This window comes from Bos mutus, chromosome 23 (assembly GCF_027580195.1).
Source record: "Bos mutus isolate GX-2022 chromosome 23, NWIPB_WYAK_1.1, whole genome shotgun sequence".
NCBI lineage: Eukaryota > Metazoa > Chordata > Mammalia > Artiodactyla > Bovidae > Bos > Bos mutus.
Window position 1 is genome coordinate 31,354,540 of NC_091639.1, and position 20,591 is coordinate 31,375,130.

At 35.1% G+C, this 20,591-nt stretch overlaps 1 protein-coding gene across 9 annotated transcripts in view; it reads left to right on the forward strand.

The window, feature by feature from the left end:
• SUPT3H (SPT3 homolog, SAGA and STAGA complex component) overlaps window positions 1-20,591 on the forward strand; it is a 414,689-nt gene that overhangs the window by 65,661 nt on the left and 328,437 nt on the right. Inside the window, exon 1 of one of the 9 annotated variants that reach the window (XM_070361262.1) lies at window positions 5,109-5,133. The exons of the other annotated variants lie outside the window; for them this stretch is intronic. The gene's annotated coding sequence lies outside the window, so the exon portion shown is untranslated. Of the gene's footprint in view, window positions 1-5,108; window positions 5,134-20,591 lie in introns of those variants that run through there. 9 annotated transcript variants of the gene reach the window in all.

Below are 20,591 nucleotides of genomic sequence, written 5' to 3' on the forward strand. Positions count from 1 at the left end.
ATACTTTTCAGCTTTGAATGAATTAAGTTTTTGGAAACTTAGTTTTTTGCTTATCCTTATCTTTCAAAAGAGAGAAGACCTACCGCAGTATTTTTGTTGATGTTTATTGGATAATTTTATTTAAAACAGCAGCTAAGAGAATACATGGAAAATAAATGTGAGCCTTTTCTCTCATTCTGCTTCCCACTCCTGCCTTTTTATGAAATCTTCAGCGTCCTGTCCTTGTCTAGAAGTGGTTCTGTTGGTTCTAGGATGTTGCAGTTCAGGACTGCCTACACTGCTGTAGATGTAGTACAGTCTGTGCCTGGTGGACAGTCTGTCTCACTCCTTCTGGGCTAGTTACAGGTCATATTAGCTCAGTCATTGTCTTCCTTTTTATCTACAATTGAAAACAAGAGTCCTTCTTACTTCCCAAATAATTTTAAAATTGAGATAGAATTTGTCCAAAGAAAGACAATTGTATTTTAATATTTAAGTAAGAAATTGTTACTGTTAAAAATTCATACTTCAGTCTTGGTGCTGGTGTTAACAACTGACTTGTATAGTTTTTCTTTAAAAATTTTCAGCAAGCATATTTAGTTATTATATCCCCCTCAGCAGTCAGACTCACCACACATAACACAATTTGGGTATTACTGATGGATATTTTCTCAAAGTTACCTCTTCTTTTGGAACTAAAGATAAGGTAATTATATGCATAAGGTAAGTATGCATAAATATTTTCTAAGATTTCTATGTTAATATATTATCTGACTTCTCAATAAATTTTCCTTTGGATATAATACCATTAATGATTAGATGGGCTTCCTGGGTGGTGCTAGTGGTAAAGAACCTACCTGCCAGTCGGAAGCAGATGTAAGAGATGCAGTTTGATCTCTGGTTGGAAAGATCCCCTGGAGGAGGGCATGGCAACCCACTCCAGTATTCTTGCCTGGAGAATCCCATGGACAGAGGAGCCTGGTGGGCTACATCTACGGGGTCACAGGGAATCAGACATGACTGAAGCGACTTAGCATGCACACAATGATTAGGTAGTATTTCATAGATTACATTCTTAGAATGTACATAGTCATCATAAAAGCAAAATATTACATTTGGTGAGATCCTCCATGTTCACCCCCTCAGAGTTAAGTGACTCAAGTCCCTTTGTGTATGTAATTCCCAGAGCCAGGACCAGATCTCAGATTTTAGTTTATATTTTCATGAAAGCTGCGTTATTTATTTATATCCTTCATTGTTCCAAAAAGAACTTTAAATGACTTTTAAAAGTGGAAACAGCCTTGCAAGATAGAATACGTTAAGAATGAGTAATAAAATGAGGCAAAAGGAATATAAAGTAGGAAAAGAGGATGGGGTTTGGGAGTTAGGTTTGTATGTGAAATGCATACAAAACATAGAAGTTTAGCTCTTGTTACAGTTTGAACCATCAGTAAACCTGAGAACCTCTCGCATAGGACTAGAAAACTGAGCACAAATAGGTATTGTTACTTTCAGATCTCAGGGATGATTCCTAAAAGGTATATAGGTTTCAGGCCTTGGTGGCTGGTTGAGTAGTGACTCGCACCTTGAGGTTAAGGTGAAATACATTTGACATCATATCATGAAGGTTGAGGAGCAGAGGTTAGATGTGCCAGATAAGGGAGGTGAGCTTAGGAATGACCTGATGGCAGCACAGGGATTTTCTTTAGAAAATAGTATTACATAAATTCTAGTAGGAAACAAGTACTTGAGGCCCCGCAATTTTGTATAATAAATGTATGACCATTGTAATATTAACCTGGAAACTTTTTAAGGCAGATGTAACAGTCTTTCTCAGCCATAAAAAGATAAAATTATAGGAAAGCTTTGTGCAGCATATCTAACTCTGAATAGTGTGTTATTTTAATGTACAAAATTAATGCTTATTAGTTTTAAAAAGTTACAAGATACACAAGTAATAACTAATTACTTGTGGCAAATTTGCCACAGGTAATAGAATAAATCAGTTTAAGTTGGGAAGATGTAGTTTAATTTTGGAAATAAGAAAAATTTGACTTAAATTTTATTAATGTTCACAGGGAGCCCAAATCCAGTGCTCTGTGACAACCTAGAGTGGTGGGATGGGGTACGAGGTCGAAGGGAGGGGACATAATGTATATCTATGGCTGATTCTTGTTGATGTGTGACAGAAACCAACACAATATTATAAACTAATTATCCTCCAATTAAAAATTTAAAAATTGAGAAAAAATAGTGACAAACGCTAACTCTCTCACCCCCCTCCATTGAGACTAGTATGTCATAACTTTGTTCTTTCTGATGAAAGAAACACTCATCTCTGTTGTGCATTGGTCATTTAACCAAAAAATAATATAAGAAAAAAACATTCTCAGCACAACAAAAGTTTTTATTAATGATCATAAACTGTTAAAAATTGCAGCAAACCTCTCTTTCTTTCTCTCTCTCTCTCTCTATACATAATTTTTGCCATTTTAAAGTGTATAGTGCAGTGGTCTTAAGTACATTTGAATTGTTGTCTAACCATTACTGTCATCCATCTGCAGAACTTTTTCATCTTCTCAAATTGAAATTCAGTACCTATTAAACAGTAACTTCTCCTTCCTCCCTCCCTCGGCAACCACCGTTCTGTTTTCTCTATGAATTTGACTGTTCTAGGTACTTCATATAAGTATAACCATACAATATTTACCTTTTTGTGACTGCCTTATTTCCCTGAGTGTAATGTCCTCAAGATTCATTCATGTTGTAGTGTGTTTCACAAGTGTTTTTTTAAAGGCTGAGTTCCATGATATGTATGTACTATATTTTGTTTGTCCGTTCATCCTTTCTGTGAATTAGGAAATGTGTTCTTTTGGGGCAAATTAATTAGAAAGAGTCCCATTCTGGGCTAAAAACGCTTGACTGTACAGACTGACAAGAAGATGACATCTTTGTATTAAAAAGCAAAAACCACCACCACTCTCTTATCCTGTGTTCATTGCCTTGCACAAGGATACACCCGTGGTGGTTCAGCCTGTACCTACTCTCTTAGCCAGTGCTTTGTGCAGGGTATAAATCCTCTAACCATGCTTGATAGTCCTGCTTGTTTCTGTATTTCCTATCTTTAAAACCATGTGCCTTATATTCTGTTGCTTAATTTTTTTTCATTCATTCATTGTACTGATTACAGTATATGGTAGTAATTGTGCTCAGTGATGGAGATATAGAGTGGATAAAGCACATTAAAGTCGACTAGGTAGTGCTGATACATGGATGAGCAAAATATTATAAGGATGACAGAGATGGGGTACTTGACTTAGCTTCATGGGGTAACAGTTGGGCTGGATGCGATACTTAAACTGAATTTTAAGAGAGTAATTCTAGCTAACACTTGAAGTGTTTCTTGAATGGCTCCATACTTGTTAAGGCTTTATATGCATTAACTTATTTACATCTCAACTCTATATGAAAGCTGTCATTATCAAGATTTACATATAAACACACCATGGCACAGAGAGATGAGGACTTTGCCAGAATGATACAGGATTTAGTGCAGTTTGTGATAAAGATTCAGACTCAGGTAGTTGGCCCCCAAGTCTGTGTGCTCTTAAACATTGTGCTGGATTGTATCTGAGGACTCTTGGGGTCCCAGGGTTGAGATAAGAGACAGAGTTGTGACACATGTGGGGACGTGGGGTCACTGTGGGGTCTTTCAGGGAGATAAGTTTGGGAACTCCAGAGAGATGCATTGTCTAGATAGAATGTCATATGCAGTTGTAGAGGCTTGACAGAGCACAGCCACTCTAAGGGAACTGCAGGATCTACACTGGGCACTTGACTGATAAATGTGAAAGGTTGGTGGGCGATGAGACTGAGAAGCAGATAGTTTTAGATACTGAAAGACTTCGTGTACTGTGCTTGCATTACCCTGAAATCTTCTATTGTTTTAAGGATGGTAATCTTTCTGTGTTTGTTGCCTTGGTCTACATTTAAGTCACAATTTATCCCCACACCTACCTTCATTTGCATCTCTCTGAATGGAGGGAGTAGAGGCAGGGTGGGCAAGTAGTCGAAGATAAATTACAGACATATTAGGAGCTTCATTAGGTCAGGCTTTTAAATAATTGAGAAACCGAATTCCACAGAATTTTAATCAGTGACAGTTGTACTTGGGGTCTGAACGTTTTAAATTTCAAGAATTATTTTAATCATTTTTCCAGAAAAATTACTCAAATCTCCATCAGTTTTACTTACGAAATAAGCTAGTTATCAAAAATTTTTATCTGTCAGTTCAATTATTTTTCTATTGCTTAAAGGTCAGAATAAGCACTTTGTGTGTTTACTGTCTTACTCATGAGTGACTTACAGTCCTCAGTATGGCTGCTTGTTGTCCAAGAATGCCACAGCCAAGTGTTTTTTAACGGATTGTTCTGTCATTTGTTACAATCATCTTTATTGAACAAGTCACAGACTTATCATTGTCCTCTTCTCAATATAATTCTTGCTCATGAGTTGTAGTGCTTTGAAGAAATCATTCAGTTCTTTTGAAATGACATTTAAAATGAAATCAACTTCTAGTTGTTAGAAAAAGTAACAGCTGTGACTTTGTAAGCTACTCTTAGTGGCTTTGGAAGCTAGTGTTGGTTAGCTAGTTGTCATTATGAGGTCATTTTCCAAAAGAAGATGAAGTCATTTGCCATCTTGTTTTAGTCATACTGGGCTTTTTCTTTGACCAAATATTTTCAAATTATACATTCCCACCTACTTATTTTCATAGTTGATAATACCTTCATGGAATTAAATAATGATGGAACTTTTAAAGGGCAACAGTTCATACTTAATATGGTCAATATTTGATTTGTATTTTATATCATAGTTAGAAAAATACCTCTATAGACTTGAAATATTATTAATTTTATATACTAATAAGAGAGCCCAAGTAGTGTACAGTATTGTGTACATAAATCTCAGCACACAGAATTTGAATTCTACCAAGAACTGTATTCCCAAGTCCCTGTAAGCTGATAAGCTAATCAGATCCATGTAATCTCTGTCTGGTTGAATTCCTGTTGCATCACTATATATCACTTTAAATTCTCTTCTGGTGTCTGCCCCTCCAGATCCACTTGTGATGAAAATTAATAGGTAGCAGAGGTAAGAAGCAACTCTCCCAGTCATTCCCATCTACTTTTTACTGATGCCTGAATTGTTTCTTCTTCAGGGTTGTAGCTCATAAACTGTATGTTTATTTAAAAAATTTTTATTTTATTAAAATTTTTAAAAATATTTATTTATTTATTTGACTGTGCCGGTCTTAGTTGGGGTGTGTGGGATCTAGTTCCCTGACCAGGGATTGAACTCGGGCCCTTGCATTGGCAGAGTGGAGTCTTAGCCCTTGGGCCACCAGGGAAGTCTCTACATTTATTTTAGCCTCATCATCCAGACAGATGAGAAGGGCTAATTCTAGATATTGGGTGACTGATCCAATTGTCCTTTTCTTGTAAAGGAAAAATAATTAGTATAGTGTTGTTACGCAGTAATATAAAAAGTTATATATAATGTAGGAAGGTATTTCTAGTAGTGAAAATTCTATGAGGTATTAGAATTTATCTTTACGTAATAATAATCTGAAAATAAATCATGGGATAAATGGAGAGTCCCAAACTAGATTGAATTGCTTTTAAAAATTTACTGTAAGAACCATAAGATGAGAATGAACGATTATTAATAATGACACATTGGATTACAAGTTTAATATAAAGATAAGAAAAACTGATGGAAAATGGAAAAGCTTTTTATCTTTAGAGGTATTATAATTAAAATATAATTTCCTGACAACCAAAGTATTAATGTTAAAGTAGTAAATAATGTTGACTTTAATTATTAAAGTGGCATAGTCTGAGGAACTAGTCTTTCCTCTACATTAATTTTTTCTTAAATGTGCCCTGAGTAAAGCGTCTTGAAGAAAAGTTGTTCAAGTTAAGTAAGTTGGAGGAAGGTGGTATTTTTGGTGCTTGCCACTGTATGTACTCTGTTAAAGGCTCTGAGCAGTCCTGCAGTAAAGAGACTTTTAATTCTGGGTTTCCCAACCTTAGTTATCTTTTGTTTTCTCTATACCTACTAATGTGTTTTGCATTTATGCACCCTGAAGCACTTAGGGTAAATGCTACTCTCATTCTTTATCTTTTCCTCAGGTATATTGATGGTAGTAGGACATACCCAGGCTTTACTTATTTGGGTCCTTAGATGAATGACTTTACAGCACACGACCTTTAGTTATAATGCTCCCATTTCTCTGTCAAAAAGGCCTGCATGACACTGCCCTTTTGAAGATTTGGAAAAAAGTTATATTTCCTGACTGTTCTGCTTCATTTTATTAGGTAAAACAATGGGAGCCAGTATGCTTTTCTCTTAACTTTAGCTGACATAACTTTCAAAAGAAAGATCTTTGTTCAGTTAATAAACCCAGACTAGGTTATCAGAAAGAATTTTCCTTCTGAAACTATCACAACTATTTTCTTAGTTATCTAGCTTTTTAGTTTTGTTGAATAGTTTGGGGTTTTATCTGTTTCTAATAGTTTAAATACTTTTTTGAAAGTAGGTGAACTGCACATTTCTATAATTGCTCATTGCTAGAATGAGAGAAAAATTCCTATGTCAGTTGTCTTCTATAAGAATGTGTGGTGGTTATGTTTGAGAAATTATATTTCAAATGATCTCCAGTTTGCCTTAATCATTCATTTAAAAATATTCTTTTACGTGGGATGAGGTGCTTTTTCCTTTACCAGGTTAGGCAGATTTACAAACCATGTGTTTACTTGGATGCTAAGCAATGGAAAAACACATCACATACTGTTAAAGTTTGCTTGGATTTTCATAATTCAGATGGTGTACAGTTATTAATTACAGTGCTGCTTGCATACCTCTGATTTTTTTCTAAAAGTTTTTACTGGAATTGTGTGTGTGTGTTAGTTGTTCACTTGTGTCAGACTCATTGCAGCCTCAGGACTGTACCCACCGGGCTCCTTTGTCCTTGGATTTCTCTAGGCAAGAATACTGGGGTGGGTAGCCATTCTTTTCTCCAGGGGATCTTGACTATGCAGGGATCGAACCAGAGGCTCGCACATTGCAGGCAGGTTCTTTACCATCTGAGCTTCTAGGGAAGCCCTTATTGGAGTCATAAGAAATAAATTATTTGGGTTTCTGAATCTGTTTGTCACAGTAGCAGGATTATGACTTCGTCCAATTATGAGAGATAGAGAAAGGAAAAGTCCATTTTTTTCAGTGGTGTGTTTAATGATTTTATTCCCATTTGGTTATAACTTTGGAAATCAAGGTATTTGATTCTATGGAAGGAGAATAATTTTATATTGATGTTTCACTTGGCACCAAAGAGTATAAGGAGTCTACCTATAAATCATTTTGCTATTGCACAAACATGCCAAAACTCAGTGACAGCAATTATTTATTACTGCCTGTTTGTTTGGGTCTTTTGACTGGGCTTAGGCAGCTCTGATTCTGACTGTAGATGTGTGGGTTGGGGGTGATGGCTGTAGTCCCCTTCACTTTCCTCTTTATTTTATGAGGTACCTCAGGAATGTTCTTATTTTGGTGATGGCAGAGTGTCAAGAGGGCCTTTTAAGGCCTTGGTTAATAACTGGCACATTTTGTCACTTCTGCCCATTTATCAACTGGCAAAAAAAGTTCACATGGCCGATTAAAAGTCTAGAGGCAGGGAAGTACACTCCACCCATAGTGAGGCCATGTCAGTGTTGTGGATGGAAACATGGAACCTGTTATGTAAACTACCACAGTTTGAGAGTTTAAGGGAGATAAATTAATTAGACTCTTAAGTGATTTGAATATTAACTAAATTCCCCTAGTCACCATCCCTTAATATCTCAGTTTTTTAATTTATATTTTTAATTGAATAACTATCAATTAACTACCTTGACACTGTCAAATTTATGTTGGGATCATTTTAAAATAAAAGCGTTACACTTACATGCATGTGTAAAAACTTGCATATATGTATTAATATTTATGTATGAATATGGTAGAGAATTAAAGAAAAATTTTTTTCATTCTAGATCTGTTTTATAAATTAGAATCTGAAATATGTGTGACATAGTCAGCCTTTTCGTTAATACTATTGTATTAAATTTATTAACAGTTTTGGTAAAGAGGATTTCCATGATGGCTATCGGTTATGTTTGAAAATATACTTTTTATCTTACGCTTTTAAATTAGTGCGTATAGCTGAGTATAGTGTTTTTGGATATAAGGCAGATTTCCTTTTCACTGTGTGAGAAGACTGAAAAGAATTTAAATTAATATATAAATAAAAGTAATTAAAAATGTAATTTTTCCCATTTAAATTTTACAAATCTTCAAATTGTTCACATGCACCTGCTTTAATGTTTTCATCAGTGCTAGAGATGTTTTTAAGATTTCACACACAGTGTATATGATCTTTATTCATTGTTGATTGAGGTACAGCATAATTTAATGTAATAATTAGAAATTTTTACTGTGTCATAGTACCTATTTATTCTTTGTGATATTTACATGATAAGTATTTTCACATTTTTTAGCATTAGTTTTTTTTCTTTTACAGTAACATTTAGCATTTCTAATTTTAAAGTAATACTCCCAGAAATAATGACTAAACTCATATTGAATTTCTTTGTTGCTTCTCTCTCTTTATTTTTTAAATCTTAATTTTGTTAGGTGGCTTTTATAAGCTTCCAGAACTAGTGTTGAGTGAGACTGATTCAGGCTTCTGTATGATTCCCAAATTATACTTCTTGATTCTAAATAAAATATCTGCAGCAGGAGACCCTTTGTTAGGATTCTAAGATGCTACAACTCTGTTTTTCTAAAGGATAATTTTGTGAAGAAAAGAAGTTTGATTTATATTTGGGCAAAAGACATACATAAGTTCATTTTTGATCACCTTGAGAAGGTAGATTTTAACTTATTTCCGTCTTCTTGACATACACATTGTTTTTTTTCCTTTGGTGTAGTGTTGTTTTTAACTACTTTCAAGGTATTAATTGATCAAACATAATATTGCTGCATGTATAATACATTCAAAATGTCCACTAAAAGAAATGGTTATAATTTTCATTGGATTGCTGCAAGGACCACACAAATTTTATGTGGTTTTTCATGGCCGTGTGACATCATTTGTACTTTTTCTGAAAAATTATGTGCAAAGACAGGAGGTAGAAACTGTAATTTGGTGTGCTTTGTATAGTTAACGGTTTTTAAAAATTACTTGACTTTAACCTTAATGCACTTAAAGATATCAGTATTGCTCAGTGTCTTTTCTTGCTTACTTGAAAGTTATGATTGCTAAGAAGACTTGTATCCTTATGTCTGCCTTCTCTACCAAAATATTATATTTAGAATCAAAAAGGAAATTCAGTACAAGTTTAGTCATTATTCCTGGGAGTACTACTTTAAAATGAGAAAGAATAAATAGGTGCTTACAACAAGAGAAATTAGGTGAACAGAGTGAAGTTTATTCAAAACAAAAACAAAGAGAAGTTTGTGTTAGAGGAACAAGAATGAAAACTCAGTATCAAACTTTTGAGATAAAGCAAAAGCAGTGCTCAGAGAGAAATTCACAGTTGTAAATACATTAAAAAGGAAGAAAGATCTCAAATCAATAACCAATATCACAACAGTAGACTATAGGTAAAACAGCTCCAAGAAACAGACATATAAGGGGCAGCACTGAAAGTGAAGTCACTGAGTTGTGTCTGACTCTTTGCAAAGCCATGGACTATATATTCCATGGAATTCTCTAGGCCAGAATACTGGAGTGGCTAGCCTTAACCTTCTCCAGGGGATCTTTCCAACCCAGGGATCAAACCCAGGTCTCCCACATTGCAGGTGGATTCTTTACCAGCTGAGCCACAAGGGAAGCCCAAATTCAAGATGAGACAAAATCATGAACATTAGAATAATTTGAAGTCTCTTGCACCTACTAATAAAGCAAGCAAAGTCAAGCTCTTATATTAAGGATGTATTGGTATTCATTTCAGTTGCTACTGCTGCTGCTAAGTTGCTTCAGTCGTGTCCGACTCTGTGCGACCCCATAGACAGCAGCCCACGAGGCTCCCCTGTCCCTGGGATTCTCCAGGCAAGAACACTGGAGTGGGTTGCCATTTCCTTCTCCAATGCATGAAAGTGAAAAGTGAAAGTGAAGTCGCTCAGTCGTGTCCGACTCTTAGCAACCCCATGGACTGCGGCCTACCAGGCTCCTCCGTCCATGGGATTTTCCAGGCAAGAGTGCTGGAGTGGGGTGCCATTGCCTTCTCCGATTCATTTCAGTAACTATTACCAAATATGACATGTCTTGTTGTCAAGAAAAATTTACAAGGCATGCCAAAGCAAAACAAACACAGAGGAAAAAAAGCCATCATCAGAAACAAATTTGTATATGACATAGATATTGGAATTATGAAACAGGGTATTTAAATAATTTAAAATAACTATGACAAACATGTTAAGGACTCTAATGGAAAAAGTAGACAATTTGTAAGAACAGATGGGTAACACAAGCAGACCTGTAAATTCTAAGAAAGAATCAAAATGCAATGGTAAAGAAACTGAAATTCACTTTTGTAAAGGAAATGAAAAATCTTGTGATGGACTCGTGTAGATGCAACAGAGACAAAAAAGGAATCAGTGAACTTGAAGATTGGTCTATAGAATTTCTCTAAACTGATATGCAAAGAGGGGGAAAAAAAAGCATGAAAGCAAAAACAGAACACCACATCCAAGAAATGTGACATAATATCAAGAGGCAGAACACACACCTTATTGAAACACTGGAAGGTGGAGAGAGAACAGGGAAATATTTCGAGTGATAATAGCCAGAATGTTCCAAAGCTGGTGACAGACAACAAGCTACAGATCCAGGAAGCCCAGAGTATATCTAGAAGAATAAAATACACGTACACACATACCTCTTGGTATATCACACCGAAACAACACAAAAATCAGTATGTAAAAAAAAAAACAAAGGGAAAATCTTGAAAAAGGCAAGGAGAAAAAAATACATAGAGGTACAAGGATAGGAATGGACAGGGTTCTTATCAGAAATCAGGCAAGCAAGAGAAAGAAGTGAAAGATTTGAAGTGTTGAAAAAACCCACCATTGTAGAATTCTATATCCAGAAAAATTTCCTTCCCAAGTAAAAAGGGAATACTATATAGACTTTCTCAGACAAAGGAAAACTAAGCAATTTCATCACCAGCAGACCTATTCTGCAAGAAATATTCTCCAGGGAAATTTAAAAAGAGAGAAAGGGGAAAGGGGTGGGAATTTAGAAAATATAAAAACCAGTTTAAAAAAATATATTTTTAAGTGAGAGAAGACCTGATTTGCTTATATCAGAATGATAAATGAAAATAGAATGAACTTATCTATTAACAGAAAAATTAATTTGAATTGAAATTTCCCCTATGATGTGTTTGACTGAGAAGACAGTTGCTGTAATTCAAGTTTTCCTTGACATATATACAGTTATTTTAAGATTTCCTCAAGAGAATTTTTATTTTTGATTAATGTTGTATTCTGTAAGTGAATACGTACAAAAGAGCATACAACAGACACCTAACATTATCATTTTATTGTAAACTATAAATTTGACCAATTGGCTCTTTAGAAGCATGTTGATTAGTTTTGACATATTTATGTATTTTCCAAGCTTCTGTCTTTTACTGATTTTAGTGATTTCTATTTTTACTTCATTGTGGTTGTGTATGATGTTACCTGTTTAAAATTTATTGACTTATTTTGTGTTGTTGCTAGCATTTTGTTTGTTTTGGAGAATGTTCTGTTAGTCTTGAGAAGAAGAAAGTGCATTCAGTTGTTGGTTGGATTGGTCTATAGGTATCTGTAGGTCTGGTTGGTTTATAATGTTGTTAAAAGTCTTATAGTTTCTTCTTTCTACTTCTGTCTTACATTGTAAGAGGACTTTTCTTAGCCATTTTTAAAATTGAAATATAGTTAATTTGTAGTGTTGTGTTAACTTCACGTATATAGCAAAGTGATTCAGTTATGTATCTATATTCTTTTCCAGGTTCTTTTTCATTATAGGTTTTTGTAAGACACTAACTAACCATAGTTCCCTGTGTATGCAGTAGGTCCTTGTAGTTCATCTGCTTTATACACAGTAGTGTGTACATGGAAAAAGTAAAAACGTCTTGGTAACATTACAAGTTTGTAGCAGTTAGATTGAATTTTCTTTCAGTTGAAATTTAGGCATTTCCAGGCTCCTGGTTTAGACTTAATAATGTCATAATAATTTTATAATAATCAAATTTTAGTTATAACATATAATGCTAATATAGTGGGAAGGTTTTCCAGTAAAAGGCCCAGTGCAGTGATTTTGAAGAAACTATTTAGTCCAACTTATTACTCTTCTTATGTCATTTATTGAGAAGATACTTTCTTTTTCCTTCCTTAGTATTAGCTTGATTTTCTTGAGAAAGTTAGCAAATGAAAGAGAAAAGTTGACTGGTGAGCTTTCTGCCATTTTCCTTCACCACAACAGTTTAAAAATGTGCATAAAGCACTTCAAACAAAAGCTGGGTTATCTGGTAATGCAGGTAATGTAGTGGTGGACAATTTCATTTGTTCAGATGAGGGATTTATTGAAAGGAATTGGACCAGGACTGAACAGACTGGGTCAGGGCTTTGCCACCAGTTCTCATCTGGGTGACTTCCCGTGTGGCTCAGTTAAGCCTTTCACATATTTCTTTCTGGAAAATCAATGTCAGATTGTGATATTTTTGTTTGGCTATTTAGTCAGCTTGGTAAGAAATTCTTCTGTTGTTCAGATGATCTTTTGTATAGGTAATTAATTGAAGGATTTTTCAGGGGTTTTCTGTTCTTCATAAATTAGTGACAATTCTGTGAACATCTTTGTGCCACCGCTCCCCAAGAAGTTGGCAAAAGCTATTAAATATTCATACACAGTGTTAATTCATTGTTTTATTGGTTCAATTAAAATGTAGAATAAAAGGCAAATAATCTATATTATAAAAGACCTAAATATAACAATAAAAATTAATACAAATTTGGCTTATCATTCAGTATACTTCTATACGTTACAATGGTACATTGCCATTCAGTCAGCAGTGCTGCTAGAATGCTGTCACTTAGCTTGACTTTTTTCTAAATAGGCTAAGCCTTTTTTTTTTTTTTTAAGGCACATTGATTTCTGATAGGAATAAATTGAACGTGCAGTGACCATGCTGGCTTTGGCCATGATTTTTAGGTAAACCACAACTAATTCTTAAAGTGCTGTGGACCCTTTAATACCTACCAAAAGTGGGCAGGATGTCAATTTGGAAGATTCCATCTAAAACATATTCCTTTACTTGGCTCTTGAAAACCTCTCCCGCAGTACCCTGCATAGAATGTAGTTTATTTACTGAGAAAAGGAATGGTTGAGTCAACTCACAGGAGATAAATCTGTGGTAGGTGTTACAGGCTGATTTTTAAGCCACACACCATCTCCCTCTTTTAGTTTATTTTACTTGCTAATATGTAAATTTTATTAACGAAGCTAGGAGAGCTCATTTAGAGATATTTTAGACTTCTTTTCAGTGAAGGAAAACAGTGCTTTTGTTAGGAATGACAAATTAGTTTTGTCACTGAGTAAGTGCAGAGTTTTTAGGAGGGGATTACTTCTTCATATAATCTCTATTAAGATTCTTCATATAATCTCTATTAAGACAGGGGAAAAGTAACTATCCAATGTTAATTTATAGTTTTAATCGTTAATTTACAGTGTTATCTTCCATTAGATTAGCCAGTAGAAATGAACCTGTTATTTCCGGTGTCAGTTTTGAGCATCAATATTAAGCTGTCTTCAGTGGAAGTATTGGTGTGTACAGCAGCATCCAGCTAAGACCCAGACCAGGCCTCAGAGTTACTAGTTTTTACATGGCTTGATTAAAAAAGAGGAGGCTCCTATGCACTGAAATTTTCTCTTTTCAAATGGGCACATTTCCCAGCATAAATATGATACTTCTGTACTAATCAGGATGGAGTCTTATCCTGCAATGGGACTTACATTTTGGGCTTTTCACCACATCATTGCTGTTTTCTATGTGGTCAAAAATAGATATAGAGTAAACCAACCCCAAAAGTCAATTACAGGGTTTTATAGTGATGTACTGTGAAAAATCTGGTCGTGTTTTTCATTATACAGAATGTTCTTTCCAAAGACATAAACAGAAAAAGCACATATGTTTGATTTTAAAAATAACTCTGCTTAGCTCTTTAAAATGCTGGAGACATTTTGGATACTTTTAAATGATCAGCATTATAGTTAAATGATAAACCTTCTATCTAAAGGCAGCCATGGCTTGTAATTATTTATTCAGCTTCTCCCCCAACTTTAAATGTTTTTTTGTTTTTGGTGAGGGATCAACATAAATACTTTGAAAGTATTTCTAATATATGTTTGTATGATCTGGTAAACTCATCTTATTTTCTGATCTCTTCCCAAGGAGCAAATGCTAATATGTATTATATCATTTTTGGAACATACATTCTAATTTATAAGTAATACATTATAAAAAGTGTGGAAAATGAAAACCATTTGTCCATTAGGAATTAATACTACATTTAAAATATGATTTATGAAATCTATTTGCTAATATAGTTGCTAAAGTAATATAAAATACTACTTAAAATTATTTGAAGTTAAACTTTATATTCTTGAGGAAAGCTTATCTGAGCCTCCCAGAACCTTAAAGTTAATGAAAACTTTTTTTATAGTGGCATTTTATTGGAAGAGAGACTTAGAAGCCTTATAATTTAAAATGTTACATTTTATTAATGATTGTTTGCAATTTTCCAGCTTTAAACTGTAGTTAATTTACTTTTTGGCTGTTTGAAAATGTACAAATAAATGTTTCATATTTAATCCTTTGGTTCTATAGTTAAGACTTAATTTTCCATAGTCAGATTTCAGCCTAATGCAAGTCTTGGTTTCTTTGCTTTCTTTGTTATTGAAGTCTTTTACTCAGTGACTGACATTATAATTATCCATTCACTCATACAGATAACACTGGCACAGTAGTAGCTAAGTCGTAACTTTTTAAACCTGGTCAGATCAGATCAGATCAGTTGCTCAGTCGTGTCCGACTCTTTGCGACCCCATGAATCGCAGCACGCCAGGGCTCCCTGTCCCTCACCAGCTCCCGGATTTCACCCAGACTCATGTCTATCGAGTCAATGATGCCATCCAGCCATCTCATCCTCTGTCGTCCCCTTCTCCTCTTGCCCACAATCCCTCCCAGCACCAGAGTCTTTTCCAGTGAGTCAACTCTTCGCATGAGGTGGCCAAAGTACTGGAGTTTCAGCTTTAGCATCATTCCTTCCAAAGAAATCCCAGGGCTGATCTCCTTCAGAATGGACTGGTTGGATCTCCTTGCAGTCCAAGGGACTCTCAAGAGTCTTCTCCAACGCCACAGTTCAAAAGCATCAGTTTTTCAGTGCTCAGCTTTCTTTATAGTCCAAGTCTCACATCCATACATGACTACTGGAAAAGCCATAGCTTTGATGATACAGAACTTTGTCAGCAAAGTAATGTCTCTGCTTTTTAATATGTGGTCTAGGTTTGTCATAGCTTTTCTTCCAAGGAGGAAGTGTCTTTTCATGGCTGCAGTCACCATCTGCAGTGATTTTGGAGCCCAAGAAAATAAAGTCTCTTATTTTCCATTGTTTCTGCATCTATTTGCCATGAAGTGATGGGACGGTATGCCATGAGTGCTGAGTTTCAAGCCAACTCTTTCACTCTCCTCTTTCACTTTCATCAAGAGGCTCTTTAGTTCCTCTTTGCTTTCTGCCATGGGGTGGAGTCGTCTTTATATCTGAAGTTATTGATATTTGTCCTGGCAATCTTGATTCCAGCTTGTGCTTCATCCAGCCCAGCATTTTGCAGGATGTACTCTGCATATAAGTTAAATAAGCAGGGTGACATTATACAGCCTTGACGTACTCCTTTCCTATTTGGAACCAGTCTGTTGTTCCATGTCTGGTTCTAACTGTTGCTTCTTGACCTGCATACTGATTACTCAGGAGGCAGGTTAGGTAGTCTGGTATTCCCATCTCTTTAAGAATTGTCCACAGTTTTTCCTGTTAAGAAGGTTATAGGGTTCTTTTTCTACAATTGACTATAATGATGACTGCCGTTGAATTGTATACTTTAAATCAGTGAAAATTGTATGATATGTGAGTTATATTTCAGTAGAACTGGTGCAAATGAGGCTACCTTATAGGATGTTGTAAGAAATAAAATTAATGAGCTAAAGTTCTTAAAATAGTGCTTGGCTTATAGCAAGAGTTCAAATAATGAAGAGTATGCTAAAATTTAATTATAGCCCTGAGCTGTAGCTAGTCAGGAGGGAGACACTGTTCAGAAGAGAGAAGATTCTAGAGTTGGAAAGAACTCGGGCTACCTTGCTTTGGGGCTACTTATGTGATAAAATAAGTTGTGTTATTCTAATCTGTCTCTTGAAGCTGAAGTCATCTTATTGATATAACACCTTCTTTGATCTTACTAGGGGCTTCCCTGGTAGCTCAGCTGGTAAAGAATCCACCTGTAATATAGGAGACCCCAGTTTGATTCCTGTGTTGGGAAGATCCCTTGGAGAAGGGATAGACTACCAACTCCAATGTTCTTAGGTGTCCCTAGTGGCTTAGAAAGTGAAGAATCCACCCGCAATGCGAGAGACCTGGGTTTGGTCCCTGGGTTAGGAAGATCCCCTGGAGGAGGGTATGGCAACCTACTCCAGTATTCTAGCCTAGAGAATCCCCATGGATGGTGGAGCCTGGTGGCTATGGGGTGGCAAAGAGTTGGCCCCACTGAGTGACTAGGCACACAATGATCTACTTGCTCTGTCTCATTGCATGTTAGCTGTCATCTTCTGTTTATACTTAGAGACTTGACTACCTTTGGCCTTTGTGTATGCTAATATCTGTATGTCTCATTTGGGTTTGTATGTAATCATGGAATTAAAAATTCTTTGCTTGTAGCTTGGGCTGTGTTTTAAATTTTAATGTCATTTATACTGCTGAGAACAGGACTGTGGTTGCTAATAGTTTGTGGTTAATCATTCGTTAATTAGAGAAGGAAGTGATTTAGGTTTCTTGAAATAATCTTAATTGATGTTTTATTTTTATAGAGTAAGGTACTTTATTTTGAATGCTTTCTCATACTTGTTCATCGCAGCACTGTTTATAATAGCCAGGACATGGAAGCAACCTAGATGTCCATCAGCAGATGAATGGATAAGAAAGCTATGGTACATATACACAATGGAGTATTACTCAGCCATTAAAAAGAATACATTTGAATCAGTTCTAATGAGGTGGATGAAACTGGAGCCTATTATACAGAGTGAAGTAAGCCAGAAAGAAAAACACCAATACAGTATACTAACGCGTATATATGGAGTTTAGAAAGATGGTAACAATAACCCTGCGTACGAGACAGCAAAAGAGACACTGATGTATAGAACAGTCTTATGGACTCTATGGGAGAGGGAGAGGGTGGGATGATTTGGGAGAATGGCATTGAAACATGTATAATATCATGTATGAAACGAGTCGCCAGTCCAGGTTCGATGCACGATACTGGATGCTTGGGGCTAGTGCACTAGGACGACCCAGAGGGATGGTATGGGGAGGGAGGAGGGAGGAGGGTTCAGGATGGGGAACACATGTATACCTGTGGCGGATTCATTTTGATATTTGGCAAAACTAATACAATATTGTAAAGTTTAAAAATAAAGTTAAATTTAAAAAAATACATTCAATTTTCCTTTTTTAAAAACTGTAATTTTCAACTTGTTTGGCAAGATTATATTATCTATAATCTAATAAAAGTTTAATAAAGATAAAAAAATAAAAATAAGCAGTTTCAGTTGCAAACAGAATAATGTATTGATCTGTTAAAACTAAGCTGTAAATCTGTATCAAAAACTGTGTATAGCAACTTACAGATGCTCCATCATGATTCTGTTCTGGTATGTCTCTGTTTGTACTCTTGATTTTCTGATTAATGTACAATTTCAGTAACAGCAATAAAACTGACTGACTTTTGATGCTCGTTTCCTCTGCTTCTGTCTTGTGCTTGTCAGCGCTTTGCGATTGAAGCCTCTCTTTGTAGATTTGCTACAACCTGGGTTTCTATAGATTCTGTTTGAAGTAGAAAAATGTTTAGAATGCTATTCTCTACCTGCTTCAGTCCTTTACCTCAGTTGCTGTATAGAGAGGGAGTCATTATGGTTTCCTGATTATAAAAGTAGTCCATATATATTTATAGAGAAAAGGCAGATCTAAAATATTTTTTTTAAGTACAAAATACTAATGAGCTCAGCATTTTAAAATAATTTTTATTGTTTGGTGTATATTGCTCAAATATTGATATAGGTATAGATATAAATGTGTGTGTGCATGTATGTGTATCTATGTATGGGTATGTATGTGTGTTAAACACACATACATATATAAAGAGAGGGAGAGAAAGACAGAGATTCCAGCACTTGCTTCAAACAGACTATTTTCTTTGTGAGTTATTTGTTATTTCTTACTCATTTTAGAGAGATAGAGATGTTTATATTTCCTTATTGAGTTATAAGAACTCCGTGTATTAAGGGAAGGTTTTTAACTCTCTCCATTTTGTATTTCAACGCTTTTTTAAGTTTATTATTTGAAATAACGTTTACATGTTTATAGTACGATAGTCATTCAGAAGTTTTAAAATCTTTATGTCACATATAACATGATCATTCGTGGTTTTCTGACTTTGGTTCCTGGTTGGTGAATACTTTGGATGGCATTAGTTTCAGTCACCTCATAGCTGATAGGAATATCTCATTGAAGATGGTGGGCTCACATGTTGCATTTTTGGTCTCCTTTAATGCTCATTAGACCTTGAACCCAGTTCTCCCAGGAATAATTTATAAGATTTAGAATATTTTCTTTCCTGGCTTATTTTCTTACGTTCTGATACATTATTCTTGGTTTTGTTCTCTTGTTCATAATCCCAATGCTACTTATTCACTAGTATCCATCTTGTTACTTACCACTAAGCGTGACTGACATAAAATAGGGTGGTAGGAAATGCTTTTGAATGGATAAATAAATGTCATGAACTGGTTTAAGAGTCATATCTTTTGGTATCCCTTTTCTGAGAGGAAAACCCCCCACTCCCGCTTAGGTGCCAGTTTGTACTTAGAACTTTTAGTCCTTCCGTTTACATGTTTTAAGTTTTACTCTGCCATTTCCAGGTCTGAAATTCCTCTGGAGAAAACTTTGAGCACCAGAGCAGTGTTTATCATTTAGTAGGAAATGGGTAGATACTGAACTCAACTGATAATTGAGTGAAAGACAGCATAGAGACAACCAGCAATACCATTTCCTTCCATCTTTGTTATTTCATTATTTTGGTAGACGTATTACTGTTTTCACAGCAATATAAACATATATTCACGTGCAAGTATAAAATTTCATTTAGACATTGTGTATAAATTTGCTTCAGATCAGAAGAACATCAGCTGTAGAATTAAATCAGAAGCTTCCTCTCCCTATTAACTGTGATCTTGAACAAATTTCTTAGCCTGTCTCATTATAATTTCCTGTCTAAAATGGAACTGATGGCTGTTGATGAGGATTGAGGGAGATGTCTGTAGTACAGTATTTGGCACACAGGTGAGAACAAGTAAATATTTACATGTTGTTGTAACCAGTCTCCTTTTAATTTGGGACCTAGAGTTAAATTTAGGCATGTCCCTTTATTAAACCTTTATTAAAACCACCACTTAGTGGTTTTTTTCTTTTCTTTTCTTCTCTCACTTCCACTCCCTATTCCTCTCCCCTATACAATGTTTATTTATATAATTTATTGAAGTAGATTATTTGAGATAATGGTCTGATTATCTTCTGTTTTAGATGATCTTTATTATCTTAAAGCCCTGTATTTTATGCTTAAGAAAAGTTAATATCTAAACCTTTGGAAGCCATATAGCAGTGTAAGAAACACTATAGTTTATCATCATGGTCATTCATTCAATTAACCTGACTTTTGTCAATGGTAATATGAAGCCTTCTGGCTTCACATACCTGTGTGAGGTATGTAGAACTACTTTGATCTTCTTAAAGAAATAATTGTTAAGTTTTATGAATATCAGATGGTGATATTTTATGAAGCATATCCTTTTCTGTTGTACTTGAAAAGCTCATCTTTTCTATCAAATCTATCCATGGTAGCCTTTATTATAAAGAGGATTTTGAGGGACTTGAAAATTCTGTCACTGGCTTGATGTTCTGATGGAATCTGACAGGCATAAATTTCTCCGTAATGAACTGTACATGGGGATTACTCACAACAAATTTTTAATCTTACTGTGTCTTTCAGCTGGCATTGAGCACTTTTCTTGGCAGCTTTCCTTCGTAGTCATTTAGAATCCACTTAAAGGAGAGACTAATTTCAGCATAGGTTTTAGAAAAACATGATTTAGATGTTAACTGTTGTTGAAAGATAAACATGAATTCTAAAGCCAAGTGAGAATGGA